Source organism: Hypanus sabinus, chromosome 18 (genome assembly GCF_030144855.1).
Source record: "Hypanus sabinus isolate sHypSab1 chromosome 18, sHypSab1.hap1, whole genome shotgun sequence".
In the NCBI taxonomy this organism is placed as follows: Eukaryota; Metazoa; Chordata; class Chondrichthyes; order Myliobatiformes; family Dasyatidae; genus Hypanus; species Hypanus sabinus.
The window spans coordinates 77,903,532-77,910,454 of record NC_082723.1 but is presented as its reverse complement, the minus strand read 5'-3'; positions in this window follow the sequence as shown (position 1 = coordinate 77,910,454).

The window sequence follows — 6,923 nt, the reverse complement described above, 5'->3', positions numbered from 1 at the left end:
CAAGCCGGTGGAGTTTGTGTAAAAATTTAAATATGTGCTAGTGGAGAATGAGGAATAAAAACATAAATTTGGTCTGCAGGACAGCCTTTTGGAATTTAAGTTTCAAACTGTTAAAAGTTTGAGATTGCAGTCAAATGCAATGAAGGGAAGTCATGAATCAAGATGGAATCAAAACAATAACTAAAATCTGAAACCTACTAACATCTCTTCCCTGAATGAAACATTTAATTTTGATAAAAGTTAATGAAAGACTGGATCAAAAATGTTAAGTTTATTAAGAACAAGAAGGCATGTTAAGAAACAGAAAATACTAAAATGGATACTAAAATAGATCAACAAACTTGTAGATAGCATTAGAGATTGGGGATGTAGTGGATGGCAAAGAAGGTTATCAAAGCTTACTGCATGATAGAACATAGAAATTTACAGCACATTACAGGCCCTTCGGTACATAAAGTTGTGTCAACCATGTAACCTACCTGGGGCTACAGTTCCATAATTCCTTGAAACGGGGTCAGACAGTCAATTCCATGGATGCAGGAAAGAAACTCAGATGGTAGTTTGCCTCCCAGGTGTCAGGGTCTGGGATGTTACGGATTGTGTCCAAAATATCCTGAGGGAGAACAGCCAGAGGTCGTGGTCTATATTGGTACCAATGACATAGGTAGGAAAGGGGGTCCTGAAAAAAGACTACAGGGAGTTAAGAAGGAAGTTGAGAAGCAGGACCGCAAAGCTAGTAATCTTGGGATTACTGCCTGTGCCACGTGACAGTGAGAATAGGAATAGAATGAGGTGGAGGATAAATGCATGGCTGAGGAATTGGAGCAGGGGGCAGAGATTCAGATTTCTGGATCATTGGGGCCTATTTTGGGGCAGGTCTGACCTGTACAAAAAGGACAGGTTGCACTTGAATCCCAGGGGGACCAATATCCTGGTGGGGAGGTTTGCTAAGGCTACTGGGGAGTGTTGTGAACAAAGTGGATGAGTTTAGAGCGTAGATCAGTACTTGGAGATGTGATATGGTGGCCGTTACAGAGACTTGGATGGCTCAGGGACAGGAATGGTAACTTCAAGTGCTGGGTTTTAGATGTTTCAGAAAGGACAGGGAGGGAGACAAAAGAGGTGGGGGTGTGGCACTGTTGATCAGAGATACACTATCTCTGTTTTCTACGGTTGCAGAAAAGGTGGACGCCATGGAGGGATTGTCTACGGAGATTCCGTGGGTGGTTAGGAACAGGAAGTGGTCAATAACTGGGTGTTTTTATCGGCCACTCAATAGTAACAGGGATATGTGGAGCAGATAGGGAAACATCTTGAAAAGGTGTATTAATAACAGAGTTGTCGTGATGGGAGATTTTAATTTCCCAAATATCGATTGGCATGGCCCTAGATTAAGGGGTATAGATGGGGTGGAATTTGTTAGGTGTGTTCAGGAAGGTTTCTTGGCACAATATGTAGATGAGCCTACAAGAGGAGAGGCTGTACTTGATTTGGTATTGGGAAATTAACCTGGTCAGGTGTCAGATTTCTCAGTGGGAGAGCATTTTGGAGATAGTGATCATAATTCTGTCTCCTTTACAATAACAGAGAGAGATAAGAGCAGACTAGTTAGAAAGGCGTTAACTGGCGTAAGGGGAATTATGAGGCTATCAAGCAGGAAATCAGAGGCTTAAATTGGAAACATGTTCTCAGGGAACAAGTACAGAAGGAATGTGGCAAATATTCAGGGGATATTTGTGTGGAGTTCTGTATAGGGTAAATAAAAACCATATTTTTTTTCACCTTTACCTGCTCTCTCTGTTCTATGCTTACCCAGGTACATTCCAATGAGACTGGGAAGTTATGGCAGGGTACAACAACCGTGGTGTACAAAGGCTGTAATAAATCTAGTCAAAAAGAAAAGAAAGCTTACAAAAGGTTCAGAGAGCTAGGTAATGTTAGAGATCTAGAAGATTACAAGGAAGGAGTTTAAGAAGGAAATTAGGAAAGCCAGAAGGGGCCATGAGAAGGCCTTTGTGGGCAGGATTAAGGAAAACCCCAAGGCATTCTACAAGTATGTGAAGAGTAAGAGGATAAGATGTGAAAGAATAGGACCAATGAGGTATGACAGTGAGAAAGTGTGTATGGAACCAGAGGAAATAGCTGAGGTACTTATTGAATCCTTTACTTCAGTATTCACTATGGAAAAGGATCTTGGTAATTGTAGTGATGACTTTCACCAGACTGCAAAGCTTGAGCATGTAGATATTAAGAAAGAGGATGTGCTGGAGCTTTTGGAAAGCATCAAGTTGAATAAGTCGCCGGGACCAGATGAGATGTACCCCAGGCCACTGTGGGAGGTGAGGGAGGAGGTTGCTGAGCCTCTGGTGGTAATCTTTGCATCACCAATGGGGATGGGAGAGGTTCTGGAGGATTGGAGGGTGGCAAATGTTGTTTCTTTATTCAAGAAAGGGAGTAGAGATAGCCCAGGAAATTATAGACCAGTGAGTCTTACTTCCGTGGTTGGTAAGTTGATGGAGAAGATCCTGAGAGGAAGGATATATGAACATTTGGAGAAGTATAATATGATTAGGAATAGTCAGCATGGCTTTGGGGAGACTTCCGATGGCTGTAATGGAGTAGGTTGCAGTAGCTAAATCCTCCAAGATTATTCGCTTACTTTGCTGTTTAAACCTATCTCAGCGAGAGCACCATGAGTAGAAAACACTCTGAAACAGAGGTTACTTTAGAGACTTTGACTGAAATGTTTCAACAAATGTCAGAGAGACTCGAAAAATTGGATAAACTGGATGACTTGGAATTCAAGTTTGACTTGTTACAGAATTCCTTCGACCTGGTTAAATCTGAACTGAAAACGCTTAATCGGAAACTTGGAAGTATACAGCAGACAGTGAATGACCATGAAATTCATATTAAGCTACACGAAAAATCTCTGCCTGTGTTGCAGAAGGATATCGAAGGTTTCAAGAACATTTCAAAGGAACAACTTAAAAAATACGACGCGTTACTGAAGAAACTTACAGATTTGGAGACCAGGAACCGAAGGTGCAATATGAGAATTCTTGGGCTTCCTGAAAAACTGGAGGGTAATCAGCCTATCGATTTTTGTGCTCAAATGCTGAAAGATTTATTCCCTGATATATTATCCGAACTACCAAAATTTGAGTGTGTTTACCGAGTTACCCCGCCTAATTGGGATCCCGCCATACCTCGCTGTATTATCATTCGCTTTTATGACTATCAGATTAAAGAACAGATCCTTCATGAATCAAGGAAGAAACGTATATTACAATTTCGTGATCAACAGTTTCGGATCATTCAAGATTATCCAACGGAAGTTCTAAGAGCTAGACAGGCTTTTAAAGAGGTCATGTCTGATCTTCTTAAGCTTGGCTGTCGTCTTTCTCTCAAGAGATCCGTGTAAACTCAAGGTTACTACTTCTGATAATAAGGTTTCTTTGTTTACAAAGCCTGAAGAAGCTAAGAAATTTTTACATAGTCTCCATGCTTAAATTCAACCTTGAGTATTTCTCTTTATGCTAAATGTTGTAGCGATGTGCTACATACAGAGCGAGAGATGACACGCAGTCGTAAAGTCGTTTGGAGACTAGTTTATTCAAACTTTGCGGCGCTAGCATTTAATCCCTAGTGCCCGCCCTCTCCGGGTGGAAATGACATCAGAGGTGCATTACCAAAGTCTCTCCCTGCGCGCTGGCTATTTGTGAGCCGGTGCATCTGTATTCCAACAGGCTGGCCACAGCTGACCACAGGCTGGAGGAGAACTGGGCGCCTCTGTCGGAGGTAATGTGGGCTGGAACCCCGAAGTGTGCTACCCAGGTTGCGATCAGTGCTCGGACGCAGGAATTGGCAGATGTGTCGGTGAGCAGGACCGCCTCTGGCCACCTCATGAACTGGTCTACCATAGTTAGGAGGTAGGGGGCCCACGATATCCACATGAATGTGGTCAAACCTCCGGTGGGTGGTTCAAACAGCTGCGGCGGGGCTTTAGTGTGCCGCTGCACCTCGGCTGTTTGGCACTGTGCGCACGTTCTGGCCCATCCACTGAACTGCTTGCAAAGTCTGTGCCACTCGAACTTGCTGGAGACCAGCCGGACGGTTGTCCTGATCGATGGGTGCGCCAAACTGTGTATGGAGTTGAAAACTCGCCATCTTCAGGCTGCCATGTGGCGAGGTTGCCCGGTAGCCACGTTGCACAAGAGGGTCCTATCACCTGGGCCTACGAGAAAGTCCTGCAGCTGAAACCCGAAACTGCGGTCCTGTAGCTGGGCATCTCGTCGTCTGCCTGCTGTGCCCCCGCCAGTGCTGCATAGTCCACCCCCAGGGACAGGGCCTGGACAGCTGGTCTGGAGAGTGCGTCTGCCACGACATTGTCCTTTCCTGAGACATGCTGGATGTCCGTCGTGAACTCGGATATGTAGGACAGATGTCACTGCTGGCGAGCCGACCAGGGATCAGACACCTTTGTGAACGCGATGGTCAACGGTTTGTGGTCCGTGAACGCAGTGAACGGCTTGCCTTCTAAGCCTGAAATGCCGGATTGCCAGATACAGTGCCAACAGCTCCTGGTTGAAAGCACTGTACTTGAGTTTGGGTGGTCGTAGGTGCTTGCTGAAGAACGCAAGGGGTTGCCAGTGCCCCTCGATGAGCTGCTTCAGCACCCCACCAACTGCTGTGTAGGATGCATCCACCATGAGGGCGGTCAGAACGTCCGTTCTGGGGTGCACCAGCATCACGGCATCTGCCAAATCCTCCTTGGCTTTAACGAAAGCGGCTGCAGCCTCCTCGTCCCACGTAATGTCCTTGCCTTTACCCGACATCAGGGTGTACAAAGGGCGCATGATATGGACTGCTGAGGGGAGGAAATGGTGTAGAGGTTCACCATACCAACGAACTCCTGCAGGCCTTTGACCGCGTTGGGCCGGGCAAAATGGTGGATCGCGTCTACCTTGGCAGGCAGAGGTGTTGCCCCGTCTTTGGTAATCCTGTGGCCCAGGAAGTCGATGGGATTGAGACCGAACTGGCACTTGGCCGGGTTGATCGTGAAGCCGAAATCACTCAGGCGGGAGTAGAGCTGGCGGAGGTGGGACAGATGCTCCTGACGACAACTGCTGGCTATAAAGATGTCATCCAAATAGATGAACGCAAAGTCCAGGTCGCGTCCCAGCGCGTCCATTAGCCGCTGAAACGTCTGTGCAGCATTCTTCAGGTCGAACGGCATTCGGAGGAACTCGAACAGGCCGAACTGGGTGATCAGTGCTGTTTTGGGGACGTCTTCAGGGTGCACCGGGATTTGATGGTATCCCCGGACGAGGTCTACTTTGGAAAAGATTCTTGCCCCATGCAGGTTTGCTGCAAAGTCCTGTATTTGCGGCATGAGGTAGTGGTCTGGAGTTGTAGCCTCATTCAATCTGCGGTAGTCGTCGCATGGTCTCCAACCCCCGGCTGCTTTGGGCACCATGTGCAGGGTGGAGGCCCATGGACTGTTGGACCTCCGTACAATCCCCAATTCCTCCATCCTCTTGAACAACTCCTTCGCCAGGCAGAGCTTTTCCAGGGGGAGCCTTCGTGCGCGGGCGTGGTGAAGTGGTCCCTGGGTCAGAATGTGGTGCCGTACCCCGTGTCTGGGCATGGCTGCCATGAATTGTGGTGCCAGAATCGATGGAAAGTCCGCCAGGATTCTGGTGAATTTGTTGTCCGACAGCGTGATGGAGTCCAGGTGTGGGGCCGGCAACTTGGCTTCACCCAGGGAGAATGCAGGCTGTGAGCTCGCAAGAAGTCCGCCCCCAAGAGTGGTTGGGCCACCACGGCCAGTGTGAAGTCCCATGTGAACCGGCTGGCGCCGAACTGCAGCAGCACTGTGCGGGTGCCATAGGTCTGTATCGTGCTGCCGTTTGTGGCCCTCAGGGTGGGTCCTGGCTTCCTGTTGTGGGTGCTGTACCCCGTCGGGGGCAAGACGCTGATCTTCGCTTCGGTGTCGACCAAGAAGTGGCTCTTTGTCCCAGACGTACAAGAGGCTGTCCTGGTGGCCAGCCGCCATAGTCATTAGCGGCTGCTGGCCCTAGCCCTGGCACTTGCAGGGCGGGTGACAATGGCGGGCTTTTGTGCCCCACAGCTGGTGGTAGAAACACCACTGTTCACTGGCCTCCTCATTCCTGCCTCTGTGTTATGTGCACCCCCCCTGCTGGGCCTGGTCTGGTCCGCTGTTGGGTGTGTGGCCTGGTAATCTGACCAACGGACACCAAGCTCTCCCTCTTGGCTTTCCACAGCACATCTGCCCGGAATGGAATCAGAGGATATCTGCCTAATCTGGAACTGGGCTTCTGCTTGGTCGCACGCGTGGTCGCAGCATCCAGAAAGTCGGCATTTTAGCGAAACTGCATGAACAGATGAAGAGTCGGTCATCTTTGGTCCAAATCACGTTTGGACCGTCGGGGTCACCAATGTAGTGATGTGCTAGACACAGCGCTGAAATAATGACACGCAGTTGATAAGTCGTTTGGAGACTAGTTTATTCAAACTTCGCAGCGCTGGCATTTAATCCCTAGCGCCTGCCCTCCCCGGGCGGAAATGACATCAGAGGTGCATTACCAAAGTCTCCCCCCCCCCCCGTGCGCTGGCTATTTGTGAGCCGGTTTGCCTGCGCAGAAAGTGGGTCGCCACAAAGTAGTCTTAGAGATGGTATATATAATTATCTGGATAGACAGGGTCTGATTAGGAACAGTCAACATGGATTTGTGCGTGGAAGGTCACGTTTGACAAATCTTATTGAACTTTTTGAAGAGGTTACTAGGAAAGTTGATGAGGGTAAAGCAGCAGATGGTGTCTATATGGACTTCAGTAAGGCCATTGACAAGGTTCCACATGGAAGGTTAGTTAGGAAGGTTTAATTGTTGGGAATTAAT